This window comes from Pseudopodoces humilis, chromosome 7 (assembly GCF_049639895.1).
Source record: "Pseudopodoces humilis isolate 2021_Gansu_Grassland_sample_001 chromosome 7, ASM4963989v1, whole genome shotgun sequence".
Classification (NCBI taxonomy): domain Eukaryota; kingdom Metazoa; phylum Chordata; class Aves; order Passeriformes; family Paridae; genus Pseudopodoces; species Pseudopodoces humilis.
In genome coordinates this window covers 4,924,450-4,946,244 of record NC_142206.1, presented here as the reverse complement: position 1 = coordinate 4,946,244, position 21,795 = coordinate 4,924,450, and the positions used below count along the sequence as shown (strand labels likewise).

At 45.1% G+C, this 21,795-nt stretch overlaps 1 long non-coding RNA gene across 8 annotated transcripts; it reads right to left on the bottom strand.

Annotated features, from left to right (window-relative positions):
* Positions 1-585: 585 nt before the first annotated feature.
* Positions 586-21,045, bottom strand: LOC106628493 (uncharacterized). 8 transcript variants are annotated; one of them, XR_015772912.1, is made up of 6 exons: positions 20,414-21,045; positions 19,611-19,717; positions 14,326-14,420; positions 12,438-12,522; positions 11,938-12,052; positions 586-11,452 (listed from the first exon to the last, which is right to left on the bottom strand). It is a non-coding gene; the product is annotated as an uncharacterized LOC106628493 (long non-coding RNA). The 8 variants fall into 8 exon arrangements; XR_015772908.1 differs by lacking the exons at positions 19,611-19,717; positions 20,414-21,045 and adding an exon at positions 19,037-19,202 and having other exon boundaries at positions 586-9,794; positions 10,696-11,452; XR_015772907.1 differs by lacking the exons at positions 19,611-19,717; positions 20,414-21,045 and adding an exon at positions 19,037-19,202 and having other exon boundaries at positions 586-5,021; positions 10,696-11,452.
* Between the last annotated feature and the right edge of the window lie 750 nt (positions 21,046-21,795).

The following is a 21,795-nucleotide window of genomic DNA, read 5'->3' as shown; positions in this document are numbered from 1 at the left end:
TTCCAGTTTTTTGTCAGTCCTTTCCGCTTGCGAACTCAATGTGGCACCTACTCCCCCATCCGCTCCCTCCTGTGCTCCACCATCACTGGGTGTCTTGTCAGGGGGTGCCCATGGTACCTCAGCTGCTGCTCCTGCATTTCGCTCAGCTTTCAGCAGTTTCAAGATATCCAGCACCAGCCCCCAGGGAGTGATAATATTTATACCAGTCTCATTGCCTCGAAAGACTGACTCAAAAATCAATTCACCAGCCCGTTCCCAGTTTTTAAAACTAAATGCGGCTTCTATGGTAGCATTTACCCCTTGGCTCTTACACCACAACAATAAAGTTTGCAGCACCTGTTTATCAGATTTTATCCCTCGTTCGCCAAATGAAAGAGTCCATAAAACCACTAGAGCTTTTTCTTCGATTGACACTTGAGCTTTTTCTTTGGTTGACACTTGAGCTCCCATTGTCCCCAGCATCTCACCTTCCTAACTGTAGGTCTGGACCATTGCAGCACTCCACACTGCTGTGGCCCTGAAAAATAAGCCTTCTGATTTTGTTTTCATAGTTTTTAGACACTGTTATAAATGAAATCAGCCAAATTCTGTCAATAAGGATTTTACTGAAAAATTTGCAAAATCAAATTTCAGAACAGCCAAAATCAAAGTCAGCGTCGAGCCGGGGGTCAGCGCTGGGTGAACTCCGAACCAGCCTCTATTGCACTGGTTCCCCCAAAGCTCATAAACTGTCCTTCGCAGAGCCGAGTTTTACACAGTTTTTTCGGCCTGAAGCTATGCAGCTTCAGTTTTTTTGTCCTTCTTGTGTTGTTACATATTCATATTTCTGCTGATCTCTTGATGAGATTTCGGAGAAGGGAAGAGAGTTTGAGTAGATTTTTGGGAACTGGACATTAAGATGCATAGTCCTGAGGAATTAGACTAGAGTGGTAGCAGGCATTAAGCACTGGGTCGTTGGTAAGCCCATCTTGCCCGGGTAGACCCATCTTCTCGGTGCTGTCTTTATTCTCTAGCAAATTACTCCTCTTCCTGGGTTCTCTAGGCAGCAGCTTTTGCAATCCCAAGTCGTTTGTGTTTTATACAAGAAAAAAATGCTTTATACCTGATTTTAAAACGTGAATTATACCAACATATATTACAGACACTTTCCCAGGAAAGTAACTATAAACACAGATGTTTATCTATTCCTTCTAAGAAATGTCTTTTGGTGGATGTTTCGCATGACCAGTGTCATTGCAAAGGTGGTAACAATTATTGTTATAAATTGAGTCAAATTTACCAATAATAATTTTATTGAAAAATTTGTAAAATTTAGTTATGGAAACAACCACAATCACAGTTAAGGTTGAAGTCTCGAGCCCAGGATCGGTGCTGGGTGAACTCTGAATCATTCTTTACCGCCCTGATTCCCCCAAGTTCGCCGTATGTCCTTTGAAGGAGTGAGTTTTTATACAGTTTCTACAGCCTGAGGCTGTACAGTTCTTTTTCCCAGGGTTTGTTGCATATTCATATTTACTGTAGGTGTGTTAACTAGATTTCGGAGAAGGGAGGAAAGGTTTGAGTGGCTTTACAGGAACTGAGTTTAGAGATGCATGATCTGGAGATATTTTCTGTTTGGTTTGTTAATGAAGTTCCACGGAAGGGGGAGAGTTACAGGAATTGAATATTGAAATGCATGGTTTGGAGAATCAGATCAGTCCGGTATTAGGCATAAATCACTGAGTCATTAGTATGCCGATCTTGCTTGGGTGGGCTTTGTTCTGCTTGGTGCCATTCTGTTCTTTTGCAAATTGTCCTTCTCCTCTGGCTCCGGGCTGTCAGGCTGTCGTGTTGCAACTCCTTGCTATGCATGTGTGTTTGATACATGTAACCGTATGTTTGTATTTCTTCTTACTGCTTATATACATGTACAATAAAACACAAATTATACAACCATATATTACAATCCCTTGCCGTTTTATATTGTTATTATAATTCAATGTTTGTTGTATTACCTTTATAAAATTTGAATTCTTAGGGCAGGGTCTTATTATCTTTTCCTTCCTCTTCCATTCAGATGCAATAGCTCTCATATTCCCCTTTTCTATCTTTCACTTGGGCCTTGAATTTTGCCAGTATTGTAGCTGCTTTTCCTTTTTGTTCCTCCTCTTTTAGCTCAAAGATTTTTGTTACATTTGGAGGTTTCTTTGAATTCCGTGTGGCCATTTGGGGATCAGTAAGCAAGGCTGCTATTTGCAAGTATCAGCCTGACAAGACATGGTATGAGACAAGGCAGAAATACCATCCCTGCAACCGAACAAGCCATGAAAAACATTATTTTTTTCCACCACACTCCATCAAACAAATGGTCTCACCAAGATGCCTGTAGTATGGAATTCCATTTTTGGACTGGGACATGTGCTACCTTCTTAATCTCTGCTGCCAGATTCTTTATTGTGTTCCCATAATCGTCAATTTCAATGCAGCATTCTGATTTATTGAATTTCTCACAAACTCCCCCTTCTTCTGCGAGAAAGCAGTGTAATGCTATTCGATTTTGGTAAACAAATGCCCGCATTTGAGAGTTTTGTCGTGCCAGTAACTTGAGAGCATCTGAAGTGTGATTAGACACTATTTCTACTACTGCTTGTAATCTTATGAGCCAATTTAGGAGGTAGATCAGGGTACAGTATCCCAAACTTCCATCCTGAGCCCAGGTGGCAGGACCATAGTACTCTATAATCCCTTTTACCAGCCAACCCTCTTTTGCCCATTTTTGACTCCCTCCCGCAATTGGAAGTACTTTCTTATTTTCTCTTTATTCCCTGTTCAAGGTCTCATACAGGGGGGCTCCCAGGAGATTGCTCTCGGTTCTAGGCAGTGTAAAAAAGGAGGGTGTGATTAGTCCTAAGGTACAAGAACCTTTCCATCTGTTGGGCAATTCACTATAAGCCTTCTTACCACAAATCAAATATATTCAATTAGGGACATTCCATTTCATATTAATGTTTTCTGCCTTGTCCCAGAATTCCTTTCAATTGTCTAGGGATTGGTAAGGATTTGTTCCAGTGCTTTTATACCAACATAACCCCACCAAATCGAACTATTCGCAGCTCGTACTTTTCTCGTGGCTCCAACAGCCTGCAGGGGTTTCTGGCTGCCACACTTTGGTTTTGCTTTCTGAATTTATTGTCAGGGTGGATATACATAGAGTATACCCTACCACTTGAGTGTATTCTTTTCCTTCTCTGCTAATGCAGAGAGTTTCAATGATCCTGTCATCCAAAACTCACCCCTCGGGTCTTGGCATGATTTTTGAGGTTTGCATGTCATCCCATTTTAGGAGCTGCTCTGGAGCTAATCCTTCCCCTTTCCATGGCCACTTTTCTGCCGATTTCAACCCCCCCACATATCCAGCACTTTGTGAGTTCAAGTTCTGTGGCAATCTCTTGCATCAAATCTATAAGTAAATTTTTATTTGATGCTGGTAAGCTCCATGCATTATATTGTTTTTCCAATTGTTCATATTGCTCACTCAGGGTTTTTAGCCTTTCTTGTTCTAATCTTTTCTTTCTAGCCTCTGCCTCCCGTCTTTTTAGTTCCATTGACACCTATTGTATTTTCTTTTCTGGTTCCATCCCTTCCTTATCCCTTGAAAAACAAAAGGTCTCTTCAAATTTTAAACATACTCTTTCATAATTCTCCTTTAAGAGATCTAACACGACAGGATCACTACTGGATGTTAGCTTCCCAAATTTTAAGTTTTTCCCACCCAATAGGCTTTCCCGTTCATCATGCACATTTCTAGCTTACTCTTATCATAATATAATTCGTTAACCTGGAAGTAGGACATGAAAATGGAATCTTTCCTACCTCCAACCCAGACGGTGCGGTTGCAATGTTGGCAAACTGGGATGTCCACTATCTGCTTAAGATCTCGTTTATGTCTTAGATGGTTTTTTATTTTTTTCCTTAGAGAGAAACTTGACCAATTTTTTTAGCTCTCACAACAGGATTATGACAAATTGTCTTTCCTTCCCATTCACATATTTTAAGCCGAGTGTCATTGTATCTGCAATCTCTGCTCTCTGCGTTTTCTGGACAGTGATTCGAGGTTTGGTGTATCTTTTGTGCTGTCTCCCTCTGTTCCTTTAAGACCATTTTGAGGCACAATTTACATTTATCCATCAGGGCCTGTGTTTCAGCGCTCTGCAGCTTCTCTGAATGCAGGTCACCCGTCAAGTACAGGGCTAGGCTCAGGATTGTCAGGATCACCCACAGGTATGTTCCTCTGCTTTTCCCTTCGCCCACCGGGTTGCAGCTGGCAGTGGGGTAAGCCATCTTCCTGGCAGCAAGAATACCTTCCTGAGATATCATGGCCTGATCAAGCTGCGTACCGTCTCTTAAAGGCACCTCACCTAGATAGTTTCACAGCTTCAGCAGAACAGGGAGTTTTGCTTTCTTTCCGGCACTCGATTGCTAAAACTTGTGCTTGTGAATCCAATTTTCCCCTTATCTCCTTTTTGTATAACTGATACCCAAACCACAGTGGAGAATCCAACTCTAGTAAGCCTAGATTTGTAGCGAGCACTAAGATAAAACTGGTCAAGTTTTGCTCCGCCTCTAAACACTTAAAACACAATCCTGGTCTGTTCCCTCTTTTGCAATGCACCACCCAAATCTCGTTACAATAGTTACACTTAAAATGTATAAATGGATAACAAGGACATTTGGGATTTGAACAACTTATGGTGCATTCTTCGGACATTGGTGTCACTGTAGTTTTATCCTCAAGTCTCCAGGAGAGGAGGTTATTCTCTACTCGGACTCCTTCTCTGGTTCTATTTTCTTTACTCACAATGCATGCATCCAACCCTTTTCTGCAGTGCAACAGCTGTATCAGTGGTCAGTAAAACGAGGAACAGGCTTTCCCAGCGAGGAGCTAGCAGGACTTCCTTCCAGGTCTTGTCTCCAGGTTGAATGTGGTGGATTGAGAATCCTAAGGGAGTGCTTTGGGTTATAAATCCTCTCTTCTGTAATTCCTGCAAATTTTGGTTAATGGTTATTAAATATGGTTGTAATTGATTATCTTCAATGTTGGGGTGATTGACTGGCATCCCATGCCTGTAGGGCATCCCATATAGCATCTCAAAGGGGGATAACCCCACCTCTGAGTGTGGTTTTGTTCTAATATTTAGTAGAGCCAAAGGGAGGCATTTGACTCAGGACATTTTTGTCTCTAACATTGACAGATGATTTTTCAAAGTCTGATTCATTCTTTCTACTCTCCCTGTGCTCTGAGGGTGCCAAGGGGTGTGATATTCCCACCTGATTCCTAAAGCTTCTACTAATTGTTTAATAACTTTTGAGGTAAAGTGTGTGCCTTGGTCCAAATTGATTTAATCTACTATACCATATCTGGGTATTATTTCTTCTAGGATTACCTTGGAGACTACTTGGGCAGTTGCCTGTGCACTGGGAAAAGCCTCCACCCACCATGTTATTTGATCTACTATTACCAATAGATATTTATATCTCCCTACCTTAGGTAATTCAGTAAAATCAACTTGGATTCTTTCAAACGGTCTGTATGCCACTGACCATCCCCCTAGGGGCACCTGTCATGCCCTAGTTTGATTTATTTTTCTGCATATGGTACACCCAAGTATCTCTTGTTTTGCTATTTCATAAATTCCCTTGCACCCAAAAAACTTCAAAAATTGTTCAGATAGGGCTTGTGTTCCCCAATGTATCTGTTGGTGCAGTCTGTTCAGGATCTTTCTTGCATATTCTTTGGATACTAATTCTCTGCCATCTGGCAGCCTCCACCTTCCATCTATCAATTGACCTCCTATTTTTTCAAAGTTTTCTATTTCTTTTTGTGAGGGTCTGCCCTGATAGTTCAGCGGTTCTTTTTCTATTATTTCTGGGGTATTTATTAAAAGGAGGTCAGCCCTTTTGCTTCTTGATCTGCCAAATTATTCCCTCTAGTTCAAAATTGCATTCCCACCAGGTGGTTTTTTACATGTACAATGGAAATCGCCTCAGGACCTCTAATTACCTCTAGGATCTGTCATATCAATTCATGTATCAGTTCTTTTTCCCAGGTGCTCACTAGCCCACTCTCTTCCCAGATTTTTCCAAAAGTGTGCACCAACCCGTAAGCATACTTGGGGCCCGTGAAACAGTTCCCTTTTTTCCTTTTAATTTCCTTAGTGCTTGCAGTACTGCGCATAATTCACATGCTTAAGCCGACCAAGAAGCGCTTAAAACTCCTGATTTGATTACTTAGCCTGATTTGCCATCTATGACCGCATACCCCGACCTCCTTTTCCCTTCAACTACCTCTGCTGAACCATTCACAAACCATTTTTCCCCTTCCTCTAATCCCTCTTCTTCCAAATCAGGTCTTATTTTTGTCTGGAATTCAATTAGATTTGCACAATCATGTCTTGGGCTTTCCTTTGCTTCTCCAAACAAAAACTGAGCTGGATTTAGAGCTGCTGTGGTCTTCAACCCCAACCCTGGGGAGTTAATCAATATTGCTTCGTATTTCAGAAGCCTGGCATCGGTGAGCCATTTATCCACTTTTTGCTGTAATATACTCCTTACATTGCAAGGAGTATACACTACCAGGAGAGCCCCGAAGGTTATTTTCTTTGCCTCTTCTACCAGTAAAGCTACTGCCACAATTGCCTGTAGACAAGTTGGCCATCCCCTGCTTACAGGGTCCAGTAGTTTGGAAACATATGCTTCAGGTTTTTTACTCCAGCCCAATCCTGTGTCAATACTCCACGGGCCCGTGTGATTGTTAACGTCTATAAAGATTTGAAATGGCCTTTTTACATCTGGTAAGCTTAATACAGGTGCTGTTATCAATGCTTCCTTTAGTTCTATTATCTTGTTCTGTTCACCTCAGCTTACCTGTAGTCAGCTTCTTGTACAAGAATTTCACTTTCTGGCTATATCTCTCAATCCACTGCCGGCAGTACCTGAATAACTCCAACAGCTGCCTGATTTCTCTTTTGGTTTGTGGAGGAGGGAGTTCTAGGATACACGCTACTCATTTGGGATCCAGTTTCTTTTTCCCTATTGTAATCCAGTGTCCCAAATACTTTACCTCCTGTTCCGTAAACTGCAGCTTTGACCTGTATACCTATAACCCTTTGTCTCTCAAGAAATTTAGCAGAGCTATGGTGCAAGACCTCACCTCCTCTTCCTTTTCCCCTGCTACCAATAAATCATCCACATACTGCAATATCTTGGTACCTTCCATTGGGGTGAACTGGCTTAGTAATTGTTCTAAGGCTTGACCTAATAAATTCGGGCTTTCAACAAAACCTTGTGGTAGAGATGTCCACCTGAGCTGCTGTTTTCTGTGCATCTCTGAGTCTTCCCACTGAAATGCAAAGTAATCCTGGCTGTTTTCGGCTAGGGGGCAAGCCCAGAAAGAGTCCTTGAGATCTATTGTGCTATACCATGTGTCCTTTTGGGACAGCTGGCTTAGAAGCATATGGGGATCAGCTACCACGGGGAACCGTGTCTTCGTCCTTTCATTCACCGCTCTGAGGTCTTGCACCAATTGGTAACTTCCATCTGCTTTTCGCACTCCAAGTATAGGGGTGTTGTGTCTGGACATGCATGGTTCTAGGGTCCCTCTTGCTATTAAATCATCAATTATAGGTTTTAACTCCTTTTTTCCTTCCATGGGAATAGGATATTGCCTTATCCTTATGGGGTCCTCTGGTCTGTCTATTTCAATTACTATAGGTTCCATTTCCACCCTTCCTGCTTCCCCTGGGGTATGCCAAACACTAGGATTTATTTCTTTTTCATCTTTAGCTGATAGCTTATATAAATTTACTACTGTTTGTGCATCCTTTATGGATAGATTTACACCAAGGGCTACCATAAGGTCTCTCCCTAACAAATTGTAATCCGCCTCCTTTACTAACAGCATATCCTTTAAACAAATTTTATAATCTGATTCTATTTCCACGTCCTTTACCACTGGAACCTTGAACGGTTCCCCTTTTGCCCTAGTTACAGTTATAGTTTCCTTGCTTTTTACGCAGCCCAGTGGCAATTTTTTAAATGTACTTTTTTCAGCCCCAGAGCCCACAAGGAACTCCATGACTTCCTTTTTGGGTCCTACCTTTATTTTCACCAAGGGCTCTCTCGATCTTCTGGACCCTAAAATAAAAAGCTCCTGGCCCTGCTAATCTTCCTGGAACATTTTTTGGTCTATTTCTTTTTGTTTACAACTGCTCACTAGATCTCCTTTTTTCTCACAGTAGTGACACAATATGTGAGCCATCAGATAGCTGAGGTCCTTTTTCTTCTGGGGCACTTGGTGTCCCTGAATATTGTCTTTTGCTGGTTTCTCTGGTTCAGGGGGACGTTCTTGTTTTTGTGCTTTTCAGACTGCAGCCACTAGCACTTTTGCTTGTATTTTCTGCTGCTCCTCTTCTCATACACACCTTCTGTGCTACTCTGAGTAGCTCTTGTAATTCTTTCTCTTACCAGTTATCTATTTTCTCCAGCTTTCTTCTAATATCCTCCCATGCCTTTCCCACAAACTGGGTTTTTAATAATACTTCTCCTATCGGAGAATTGGGATTGGTTCCCAAGTACATTTGCAAACCCTTTCTCAATCTTTCTAACCATTCAGTTGGGGTTTCATCCTTTTTTTTGACATTCTCCAAATACCTTACTGATGTTTTGACCCCTCAGAACTGCTTCCCTGACCCCTGGGATTACCATATTCCTTAAGTCAATCATGCTCTGTCTCCCTTCTTCTATTTGGGCATTCCAGGTTGGTCTCTGGTTTGGCCATTTTTGTTCCCCTGGAATATCATGCGGGTTCCTCCATTCCCATTCCTGCTTGTCTTATTAACTCTCGTTCCTCATTGTTAAACAAGGATTGTGGTATGGCTATTATATCTTTTTAAGTATAGATATTGGTGCCTAAAAATTCATCTAGCCTGTCTGCCACCCCTAACACGTCATCCATGAGTTTCCCCATTTCCCTTTTGAATGCTCTTACATCTTCGGTATTAATTGGTACACGTACATATGCGAGAATACCTGGGGCAGTCAGCACTCCCTTTAGTGCGAACAAATTGTGTCTATCATCCTCGTTTTCACTGTCCTCCCAGTTTGTCTTTTTTACCTTTTGCCGCATTCTCCTAACTGGTGGTGTGGAGATCCCTATCTGCAGGTTTGGTGGAGGGTTAGTGAGTGAGTTGGGAGGGCTTGCCGAGTCCAGCTCAGGTGCTGTGTGTTTGGGGGAGAGTTGGTATGAGGTGATTTTTGCCCTAATTGCTGCTGTTCTGGCGGGGGTGCTGTCGCCGTCCATGGAGGGGCTTGCGTTGCTGAAGCTGGCAAAAGCAGCTCAGTTGGGTGTGTTAGTGGCGCCGCCTGTGCCTGCCTTGGTTGTGGTATAGGCATCAGATAGGGTGGAGGAAGGTGGTCTAAAGGTTCCCACATCTCACCCTGGTTTGTGGCAGAATTATCCGTCTTCACAGGGTACATCCGAATCTCCGCCCCCTCCCACAACTCGGCGTATTCACTCTCCCCTTCTTCCTTGCTTTGCTTGCTATCTACGTCCATGCGCAAAGCCTTACACGTCCACTTTTCAAATGTTCCAAATACAGGCCATACCACAAATTTTCATATCTCTTTTCCTCCCCACAGCTCTACATAGAAATGAACCATCATTTCCTTGGATTTTCCCCTTCTTGCAGGGGACTCCTCCCAGTGTTCTAACATCCATCCCAAGGGGCTGTCTCAGGGGATGTCAGGTATGCCTTTTTCTGGTTTAACAGAAGTTTTTTCTGAGATCTTTTTCTGGATCTTGCTCTTTTTCAACCCCATATTTTTAAAACAAAAGAATCTTTCTAGAAAATAACTAAAAAAAAAAGACCCTGTACTGAGCTCTTATATATATATATTTTTTCTTACTTTATGTTACCAGTTTACTGATCCAGTGGGGGACCGACCTGTATGATGTTAGACTGGTAATGAGCTCTCCTTTATACCCTTTCTGCCAGACTTTTCCAGGTAGACTTTCTTACCAAGCCTCCTGAACCTTACTGACTTTTCAGACCTGACTAGGAGGTTTACCAGTTCCTGAACTCACCGGAACATCTCCATCCTTCCTAGCCGCCTGAGATTGACCTCCGAAACTCTGCCTGGTTTCGGTCTTGACGTGAACGGGATATTTTTATTACCCTCCTGAAAAATTCTTACTAAATTTCTTGGGTTTACAATGTGATCCAAGTTTCCTTTCCCAAAACACTCCCCCTTTTTCCTCAAACCACTTGGGAGCTGGGAATTCCTCGGCGCATTCCTGGAACCTCTCCCTTTGGGTGAACCAAGTCCCTTTCCCAAGATTTCCCCCCCAAAACCACTCTTGCCCGATTTTGGGTTAACAGGAGTTGGGAATGACTCTTATGCGTTCCCGACTGGAACTTTCCCTTTGGAACTACAAGGTGAGCTGTGCTTCTTTCTCACAAAGTCCCCCTCTCCTACTGACAACTTTCCATTCTGGGTTTTTTGACAGGATTTTTTTGGGAATTTTCCACACGCTTCCCCCGTAGCCGACCGTTTCCCTCACAGGAAGACAGAACTGCAGCCTTGGGGTCCACACTCACTTCATGATAAAATCACGTCTCATTCACGCTCAATTGCCCTGCTCAACCAGACAATACTTACGGTGCCTTTTTCTCACGTGGGTTCTTCGTGCACTCAGATTTTATGAGCAAATTTTTGCCGCGGTTTGGAAGATGTCCTTTTGGTCTTCCGGAGTTCTCAGAGAGCCCCTGAGCTAGCTCGTGACCTCTCTGGACAGTGGTTGTTTGCTGGGTGAACTTGGAGGAATAAGGGCGATGGAGACTGATTCAGAGTTCACCCAGCGCCGATCCCAGGCTCGACACTTCAACCTTAACTGTGATGTGGTTGTTTCCATAACTAAAATTTACAAATTGTTCAATAAAATTATTATTCATAAATTTGGCTGCATTTAATTTATAACAATCATCCAATCCCTGGTCAATGACAAAAAAATCTATAAATACTGGAGTCAGGAGAATAAAAGCTCTCTTTTTTCTATGACACCACTGAGACGTGTTTGTATGAATTGGTCCATGTCCTCTAGTGACACACTGCTGCTCTCCAAGGGGGTCCATCTCTGCCACTTTCCAAGCTTCATATATGCTCCTTCACACACTGGTGTCTCCTGAGTCTGAGGTGCACTCCTGGATTCTGGACTATCTTCCTCCTTCAGTTCACTCTGAGAGAAAGCAGGAGCTGGGACTCTCTGAGCCACCACCCCGTGGAAGGGCGTTGAGGCCAGGTAGGCAGCCCTGTTAAAGTCACACGTGTCCTCTGGGTTGGCACAAAGGGTCTTGTTCTTGTAGGAGCCTGTCACAATTGCATCCTCAGCCAAACATTCAATTCCACTCAGCTCATTCTGAAAAAAACCCAAAAAAGACAGTGAAAGCCTGCAGATTTCTAATTTTTTCTTCAGTTAAAAGCTGGATATTTCCCTTCCCTCTCTTCCACTTCACCTCCATCCAGCATGAACAGGACATTCAGTCTTCATGAACTCTATTTATCATAGAACCCCAGAACAGTCTGGGATGGAAGGGACCTCAAAGACCATCGCCTTCCACCCCCTCACCATGGGCAAGGACACCTTCCACACGTTGCTCCAAGCCCCATCCAGCCTGGCCTGGAACACTTCCTGGGACGAGGCAGCCACAGCCACAAGATGATATTTCCAGTATAATCTCATCATCACCCCTGTTCCATTACTGTCGTGCCAGGCAGCACTTTGGAAGCCTTGCTTTTACACGTGATGCCAGTCCAGCCAAGCTGACTCAGTGTGACAGCAGCACAGGCTGCCCTGGTGTCTCCTGGGCAGGAAATCTGCCATGGGCTGAACTGTTTCCTTACACAGGCTGCTGCTGCTGCTGCTGCTGCTGCGCTTTCCTTGGCACTCAGAGAATCCACAGGCTTAAGAACAGCGAGAGGGTGACGGGCACTTTTCCGGCTACGACCTGCTGAACAACTAAGAAGTTACAGTCAGTTACATTTTTATTGGAGCAGCTTCCCAGCTCCAACAAATTCCTCCCTAGAGTTTAAGTCTATGGATCATCTCAGTTAACCAGTTTCTACTACAGAACTAACAGGAAGCAACAGATACAGTTCTCCAGAATGAGGGAAGGTTATAGAGCAGTTTAAATACTTCTAGGTTGAAGATGAAGAACAGAAGAGCATTTCCTCATCACGGCCTATGAGTAATTAAATAAAAAATACCAATATAAACAAAACAAAACACAACACACACCCCCACACATCCCTGCAAGAAACAGTTATTTCAGCTGCCACAGCAAGGGCTTTGGTGCTTCCGTTTTCCTTCCCTCTGAAATCATCTAGGCCTTGAATAATTCTACCTTATGTTCTGATTTGTCAAAGTAGACGATTCATCAAATATAGAGAAAAATGGAGCAGCAGCTGGTGGGGGAAGCAGACCTACATCTGTAAAGAAAAACCAAGAGGTTCTATCAAATCCACGGTTCTTCCAAAATAGCATATACAACATTACTTAAAATAGTTAATACCCAGTCTTAAAAGCACTGTTTCTAGCAGGTGGCCATTAAGCCAGGAGAAAATGGATTCCAAGATAGAAAAAAAAGAAAAAACTACATTTAAGATTTCAACTACATCATCTAAACCTACATAACAAGACTCTGCCTAAATTGCTCAGAACTAACTTAGCCTGGTTTTCAGTTCTACCCACACCTTCCCTCTCCCTGCTCTGCAAAGCTGCAGCCTTTGGCAAGTAACAAGTCTTCATCCAAGACATACCAAGAGATTTACCAGTGTGGCATCAGTGATTTTCAGGAGAAAGAAACAGTCTTACAGTTTAAACAGGAATGCAGTTTGTACACATTCATCAACTAAACAATGGCACAGCCAAGGTCAGAGCCATTCTGCAGCCCAAGTGCAATCCGTGCTGCTCACCACCCCTCAGCATTCCTTGATTCCATGCAATTCAACCTGTGGGAACTGTCTGCAATTCCAAACAGCCTCTTCCACTCCTCTCTCACAAGGAGCCTGTCTATTCCCTGGCCATCTTTAGCCACAGAAAGGCAGAGCAACCTTGCAAAAAAATGTGTTTTTCTCTGCTCTAACTAAACCACCCCATCTCCTGGGATTTATCAGCATTTCAGGGAGCACTGTACAAGCAGCACACTCACTCCTCCATGACCTAAGTGTTATAGATACATTTTATGTTATTGGCTTTTCGCAAATATTAAGATGAATGTTATGTGTATAAGAATGAGAAATTTTGTTGTACTAATATAGTTTTCTTTATTTCTGTTATTGATGAAATTTAGAAATAGTAGTATAATACATATATGTTAGGTTATGGCATAGTATTAAAATAAAAACTGTCTTTGTTTGTATAACCCAAAGACTGAAAAAAAAAAAAAAAATAATAGCTAGAGAACTCCTGCATTTGTAAACTATCTTATCCAGATGAAGACAGCAGTGACCAGAGCTCTGGGGGAGGAATTTATTGCGTTCCTGGTATCAGAGAATGTAAATCTCAATGGCGCCGAGAAGATTGATCTATTGGGAAGGGGGCAAGAGAAAACTAAACAGAACAACACCAAAGATCCTAAGAAGAATGTATGAATATGTATGAGAATTTATAGATATGTAGTAGGATTCTGTTTTTAAGGGACAATCCTTTGTTAGTAAGGTGTGCTCTCTTAGCTGAATGCAGAGACACCCGGCCGTATCTGTATACTTTACTTTATTTTTCTCTCCTAATTGTTTTTTTATTAAACTTTTAAATTCTATAAAAATTATGTGAACCTCGTTTTTCACATAAGCAACACTGTTGGCATGGCAACTCTGATAGCTTATTTCAGAATAAAACTCCAGATATGCTGAGCACAGAGTTCCCAAGACAGAAAAAATCAGCCACAAGTCTGCCTCAATTTGGAGCTGCTTCACAGCAAACAGCACCCTAAGACAGGTAGCTTGTGGTTTTGTGTAAACACACTGAGTTAAGCCATTAAACTCATTAGCATATATAAATATGATATAGGCTTCCACATCATGAGCAGCATTGAACACTTCCCATGTCCTTATGCAACCTCTGCTGAAGCCTCTGTCATCAAGCTGCAGCACTAATTGCTTCCAGGCTGACAGATTTTTAAATTCTTCTAGCTTAGGAGAGGCTTAAGTACTTGGCAAAATAAGTCCCAATTTTAGGAAGCAGCTTGGAGAATTCCAAATGCAATCTCCCGTCTCAGACTCAAGACTCACATTATTTGTGGCTGAGCTGACTCGTCCACATAGGGGGTGAAACTGGGTAGGGGGTGGGCCAATTCCAAGCCAGAGCTCACAGTGCTGCGAGGACGCTGCGGAAAGAAAGGCAACATTAACAACTTCAGGATTCATTTCAGTCCCCACACCCCTCTGCACTCTGCATCTCCCTTTTCCTCATCTTCTGCTCACTTGGAGGTTTTCTTCTACAGAAAATTAAACTTGATGGAGACTTTGCCAGGATGAATTCCCTTCTGACACAGGCACAGCCCAGCACCTGAACACTGGCACCCAAAAGGCAAGGAACACTCCTCCTCCTGCGTGTCCTCACCAGCCCCGGTTCCTGTTATCCTGAGGCAATGTTTTATACATACTGAGGGATATATATGTGTATATATATATATACACTGCAGGGAATACCCTGCTCAGGCTGGGTATTCCAGCTGCTTCTTATTTTCCACAGATGCCACAGTTCTCATTTGACAGCCAAGGTAGTCCTAATTCCATGATAATATTCATTCTCCTGTCCACCAACCACCACCAGACCTAGAGTTTGTTTTTTTTCAATTTTCCCATCAGAAGCCACCTCAGCACCATGCAAATCCCTTAACAGCTTGTGAGGTCTGATGGCAATTGAGAGACAGGACTCTGTATGGTCCAAGCAAGAAGCAAATTTATAGTTTCTACAGCTCAGTTTATATACTCTTACAACTTTGGGTAAAATTTTCCACTGCCAAAGTGATAACCACAATATTTATGTTTCTTAGCAACACTGGTTAACCACAGTCTTGTGTGATTCCCTTTAGACAAAGCATAACATTCTTTCTGCTTGCTCCTTTACATTTCTGTTTGCTGTTCAAAGGGCTTCTGGACCACCAGGTGCAAGATGTCCATATCATCCATCAACTGTACACTCATTTCTGTTCTACTGTTCAGCTGTCCCTCCACGGAGGTCCATAAGTGAAGAGGTGGAATTCAGTCGGACAACACGCTACTCACATCTCACTATTTCAATTCCCTGAGACGGTTGGGCACAAAAAAGTTACATGGTGGGAACTGGCAGCGATTGAATTGATTCACTTGTTTCCGTTCAAGAAGTTGATTTATTGATTGACTGTAGAGCTTAACATTTATACTTTTCAACTGTAGCTAAAAATAGCTCACAGGCTGAAGAAATATTCATTGTAACAACCACATCAATGTTTCTTAACAATATTGCTTCACTATAAGCCATCAAGCCTGTACAGATATGTACGGGTCTTACATGAACAAAGCCAACCAAGAAATGCAGCCCAAACACACACATTTACACACTACTAACGGGGGCTTCCCTCTTCAGGGTACCACTGGCACGGGCTTTGCTGCCTGCCAAGGCCTGCAGCCCAGCAGAGTTACAGCATCCACTCCTGACATGAGTTTAGCAGTGCTCTCACTTCTGCTCTCCAGCGGGGAGATTCCCACAGGGAATACCTCACAAACTCACTCCTCTTGTCCATCATTTCCCAAACTGCTTCCTGAGTCACCTTGAAACCAATAAGAGAAACCCCTTCTTCCCTGTACAGGTTTTAGTAGCTCAGAGCATTCACCAAAGGTTAGTCTTGCACTGCCCTTCAGTGGAATGGAATTAAACATCCTCAAATCTTCTGCCAGAAACAGGATATTTTATTTCATTCAATCTAAGAAGTTTCATTAAGAGGAGAGCAGAGACTACTCTAAGGGCAGACATGAAAAGAAATATGGAAGCATTTGAGGACGAGAATTAATGTTTTAAGCAGCACAAAGAGACCGGTAAAAGAAATTTTATACTAATAATTCCTCATCACTCTTCTCAGCTATATTAAACCTGTGCTTTACTGAACTTGTCCATTCATTTAACCAAACTGCTTTTTACCTGAAAAGAATGTTCCTGGAGTTTCCATAAATTTTAGCCTGGCTGCATCCATCCCTCATTCCAGATTTTGTTACCAAGCTTCACTTAAAACAACATCCATACTGAGAAGATGAAATTATTTTCATCATCTTGATACCTAAGGTTTTCAGCTTTTATGTATTCTTCATGTATTTGTAGATCTGTAGACTGTTAAAAGCCTCAGTGTAACTCCCAGTACTTTCTCACCTTTCTTTCCCACAGTGAACAGGCACTTATTGACACATTCCTCAAGTTTTGTTATGTCTTGCCTGTTACTTCTCCAAGGACATTTTATTCTGCACCATGTAATCACTGGCACAAAAAAGGTAGGGGAGGAGGGCAGAAGCCAGGCAGGAGATTACCTAACCCTAACCAACTGCAGCTCTCATTGGACAATATTGGCCAGATAGTCAAACTGCCCAATCCTATCAATTCTAAACATCGATTTCTGAGTGCTCTTTTTTCCCATTTTGGGTACCTCAAGGCTTTCAAGACTTTGCTTTTACATTATCATTCTAACATGATCTGGAACAGTTGGTGTTCTGTTTCCAGGCATCAATCTCGTGACTTTCTATTCTTCTTTTCTCAGCTACAAGGAACATGGTAACACTGGGGGGTTATCTGAGCACCTATGAAACAAATCTGATCTCACAGGATTGATTCTCTTCAGACAATGTCTTGCATCACTTCTCTAGAACAGCCCTAAACACCTGTAGCATAGCTGCTGCTTTTGATGCTTAGTTTAAGCCATTGGAAGCTACTTTCTGTCATCCTGTTGCCAGGATAAATATTCCATTGATACGGCACTTGAATTCTTTTGATCTGCACTCTTCTGTTTTCCTCACAAACACTTCAAAACAAGACTTGCAGAACACTGTACATGCCTTCTTTGCACAAAACAGACAACAAGGTCTTCCTTCAGGTTGTATTTTCCAATATAATTCAACTCTTACGCTTCTTTCTTACAGATTTAACTAAGGCCTGGCTTCTCTCCCCTTCCCTGGCTAACATTTTCCCTCTCACATTCCTCTTCTGCCCTCCAAACACTTCAGCGGGCCACCTCTGCCAATTCCTCTGCTTAGCAAGAACTTTCATTTCTTGATTTTAAAACTCCACAGAGATTTTAAACCTTATTCTAGCAATATCAGCTTGCTGAACTTGAACAGAGTACACATGGCCAGGGACTCATTAGAAGGAGAGTGATCGTTCACAAGGGCATGCAGTGACAGGACAAGGGGGAATGGCCTTAAGCCGAAGCCGGGTGGCTTTGGACGAGATACTGGGAAGAAATTCTTCCCTGGAAGGGTGATGAGGCCCTGGCACAGGTTGCTCACAGAAGCTGTGGCTGCTCCAGCCCTGCAAGTGTCCAAGGCCAGGTTGGATGGGGCTTGGAGCAACCTGGGCTAGTGGAAGGTGAAACTGGATCATCTGTAAGGTTCCTCCCAACCCAAACAATGTCACAATTCTATCATTAAATCTGTATTTGCAATAGACACAAACCACCAGCTTACACACAACTTCCTCTCTTTTCCCCGTCCATTTTGAGCATCCTTACCCTGCCAAATATCTAAGGTCTTGCACTGAGTTAGTTCTTGCAAGCTGGACATCACCTGACCCTGCCTGAGGGGCTACACATTCTCCTTGCTCAGCTCCCACTCGTGGCTGTCCTCCTGGGACATGACCACCTCTCCTTTAATCCTGCATTCACAAGAAACCGACACCTGTAAGGCTGGGTACTGACCTGAAACCTGACAGAGACGGCTTTCCTCATCCCCTTCACCCCGAATTTTCTTTGCAGCCAAAACACACCGCTTAGATACACAACTTTTAGAGGGACTTCAGCGTTTAATTCCCCACTAGGGGAAATACATTAAAAAAGAGCCAATCTTGACAAGGAAGAAACGCACGCAAGGCAATCTTGGCAGCAAAAGCCACTAAGATTAACCCAGTTCCCTCCCCAGTGATTGCTCCTTTCGCTGCCCCGAGACCCCCCACCCTCCTCACGGGGGCTGCCGATGGCTGCGCTCCGGCCACGGGGAGTCTCAGCCAGCCTTAGTCGGGACCCTCTGATCCTTCACCAGTCACGCGAGGGGTTGCAGCAGAAGGGGGACACAGCCGAGCCTCAACCCCTGCCCGGCGGGGACCCCCGCTGGCACCGAGGGGAGGCGAGGCTGCTGCTTCCCCGGGACGCACCGCCCCACGCCGGGTCCGGGCACCCCGCGCTGTCCGGGCAGCCCCAGCGCCGTGCCGGGCGGAAAAATACGGCTCCGAGCGCCACAGCCACCCGCGCTATGTACCTCATCCCCTAAAGCCCCTCAAGGATCCCACACAGCCACAGCTCCTCCGCCCTACAAGGCTCACCTCCCTTCGCGGACCGATCCCCCCACAGCCCCTCAGCCACACGTACCTCACACCTTACAGCCCCTCAGGCCGCCTCTATTCTCACTCTCTCCCAGACCCCAGACACCTCTCAGACTACAGCCCATCACGGATCTCCGAGCGCCCCTCAGCCCCGCGCACCCCACAGCCTCAGCCACCCGCCCCTTACGAGTCTTCAGAGACCCGCGCACCTCACAACTTAGAGCCCCTCCGCCCCACAGGAATGTCACAGACCCCCACACCTCACGGCTCCCCAAGCGCTCCTCACGTGTACCGCCGCCATCTGTTCCGAGTACCTCGAAGCCCCCCAAGGACTCCCCTGATCCACGAGGACCCTTCATGGCCCACAGCCCTTCAAGCCCCCACCCCGGACCCCGCAGGCGCGCACCCCTCACGGGCCCCACAAACCTCAGCCCCGCGCACCTCACAGCCCCTGAGACCACAGTCCTCCACGGACCCCACAGCTCCTCAGGCCGCCTTAGCTCAGAGCCTCGCAAGCTCCGCGAACTCTTCACGGACTCGCCCCCCACCCAACCAGACGTACTGCACACAATTCCCGGTCGTGGGAGTCACTCCCACCAACACACCAACTGCTCGCCAGCAGAATGACTGGGAATTGCCGCCGCCTTAGTATTCAAGCAGCTCCCGCCTCCCCATTGGCCACGCCCCGAGCTCCGCCCCACCCCGCCTGATTGGCGCCGTCCTGCGTCGCCCCGGGGCATCACGGGAAATGTAGTTTTCACTTCACCAACGGCAAACCAAACGGCGGGGCAAAATAAATAATTTCATAAACAATGCGTTCGCAGTTAATCTCATCTGAAAGGCATGCTCCTAGTCCTGCTTGCGTGTGTTCCTGCCCTTTCCCTCTGCTAACCGCTGTCACTCGCTGATTCTCTACGTTATTTTTCTGTCCTAAATTCATCCTCTTTTTTTTCCTGAGGCGCTCACTTCATGCAACTGGCGATGAGTTCTGCTTTGGTGTCACTAAAAAACTCACTTTTTGGGTGTCCCTGAAAAATGCATAGTTTGCCACTCCCAAAAGTGGCTCCCAGAAGCGTATGGCTGTGTTAATATGATGCTCAGTCCCGTTAATCAGCTTCTCTCCTACAGGATTCAAAGAAAAAACTAATTAGTCTGACAGGCTGCAGTAATTCACAGGACCCTGGAGTGACTCGAAGCGTCCAAGACCAGGTTGGACTTGGGGTCTTGGAGCAACCTGGGATAGAGGAAGCTGTGGTTGTTCATGGTAGGGGCTGGAATGGGATGGACTTTAAGGTCCCTTCCCGCCCAGAAAATTCCAGGATTTTATGAATATCTCATCACTGCTTCAACACTGCCGGAGCACGATCGTGCAGTGAATCCAGTTTTTTCCTGCTCTTATTGACAGGGCAGAGGGAAGAGCTCAGCAATGACAGCCTGGGCAGAGGGTGAAGCCCTGAACAGCGCCACACGCTTACAGCCTGTCCTGCAGCACTCCCTCGTGCGCCTGTGGGGAACTGCAATGAGCTGGGACTGGCGGTTCGCCTCTCTCAAAGTTGAGATCTTCATAAAATCCAGCATCTACAGGAGAACAGGAGTACAGATGTCTTGCTCCCCTCTGCACTCAGGATCTGCAAACACTGACGTATGAGGCAGCTGCAAATCAAAAATTACCATAGACTTGGACAGGAATATCCTGTCAGGAACATAGATCAGCTGCCTTCTGTTATTGGAAATGTGATGAATAACAGAAATATTTGTCATAAAGAAAACTGAATGAGGAAAAAGCATTTTTTTTTTCCACAACTACCCTTAACTCACAGACTCTGAAGGCTTTTCTGGTGGCTGTGACTAATGAAGCTTTTGTATGCGCAGAAGAGACGAACGGTGACCATGGTGTTGATGGGTGGTTCTTTCCGTGTTACGTGGGCAAGAAACTCTTGACACACCGGATCGGGGACAGCGAGCGGGGCGGTGCCGGATGGGGCTCGGTCGAGCTGTGCGGGCTTGTGTGTGCGTGTCTCTGTCTGTGCCATGGACAGTGACAAACACCGGTGCCAAGGATCGGAGGTGGCCGCAAATGAAAGTCGGCAACGCCCAGGAGGGCGGCCCGGGCCGGCGGTGGCCCGGACCCGGCTGCTGCCAGCATACAAGATGGCGGGTTTGGGCAGAACTCACGTGATACCACACATAAGATGGCGGCTCTCACCGGAAGTGATTCCTGCCAGAACACAAGCGAGCGGCCTTGGGTTGAAGTCACGTGATACCACATCAAATATGGCGGGCTAACCGAAAATTACTTCTTCCGAAACGCAAGATGGCGGAGTTTGGGCGGAACTCACCATCGCCACACCTAAAATGGCGGCTTATACTTACCGTGCCCTTTCCAATATGGCGACACTTCGCGCATGCGCTTTCGGTAGAGAAAAAGTGGCGCCGGGAAAGGAGCCTACCCCGAGAAACGCGTCTCTGGAACTCTGAGTTAATGTTAAGTAAGTCTTGCCAAATGATTTTTATGAGGTTAAATTTAGTGAATCTGTACCAATAAACAGAAGCCCTGAAGCACAAGAAGCTGTGCTGCAGAACACATGCTGTGGCCATGCTGTGCCCCTGCCAGGACCTCTTCAGGTGTTCCTGTGGACCATCGGGTCCAACTGCTGCCCCAGCACTGCCAGGGCCACCCCTGTCCCTCATCCCCAAGTGCAACATCAGGAGCCACCCATCAAGTGACAAGAATTGGGGCTGGGGGTTCCCAGAGGGGCCCCAGTGCCCCTTCCCCTCTCCCTGGCCTTCCCAGGGAGGATGGCTGCTCTGGAAAGTGCAGTGTGCAGCGGGAGCAGCCCAAAGCCAGCCATTTCCCAGCAGTTCAGGGAATTTGTGCCCAGAGCACCTTGAACTCCTGTGTGCTCAGCACCTTTTCGTTGGATTTTTATGCACTTGGAAATGGATTTCAGGATCTACCTGTGAATTCAGTGAATTGTCCTGGCCAGAGATCTTTTGCTGACCTAAAAGTAGCTTTTAAACCTCAGACCCACAGGCTTGCAGTGTTTTCCAGTGGCAGTGGGAAACACAATGGAAAGATCCTGTTCAGTGATGCAGCTGCCCACAAGGGCCGGGTCAGCTGGGACAGCCCTTGCTGTCATGTGTTCTCCTCTCTCTTGGCTTTCCCATGTGGGATTGACTGAGGCTGCAAAGTGCAATCC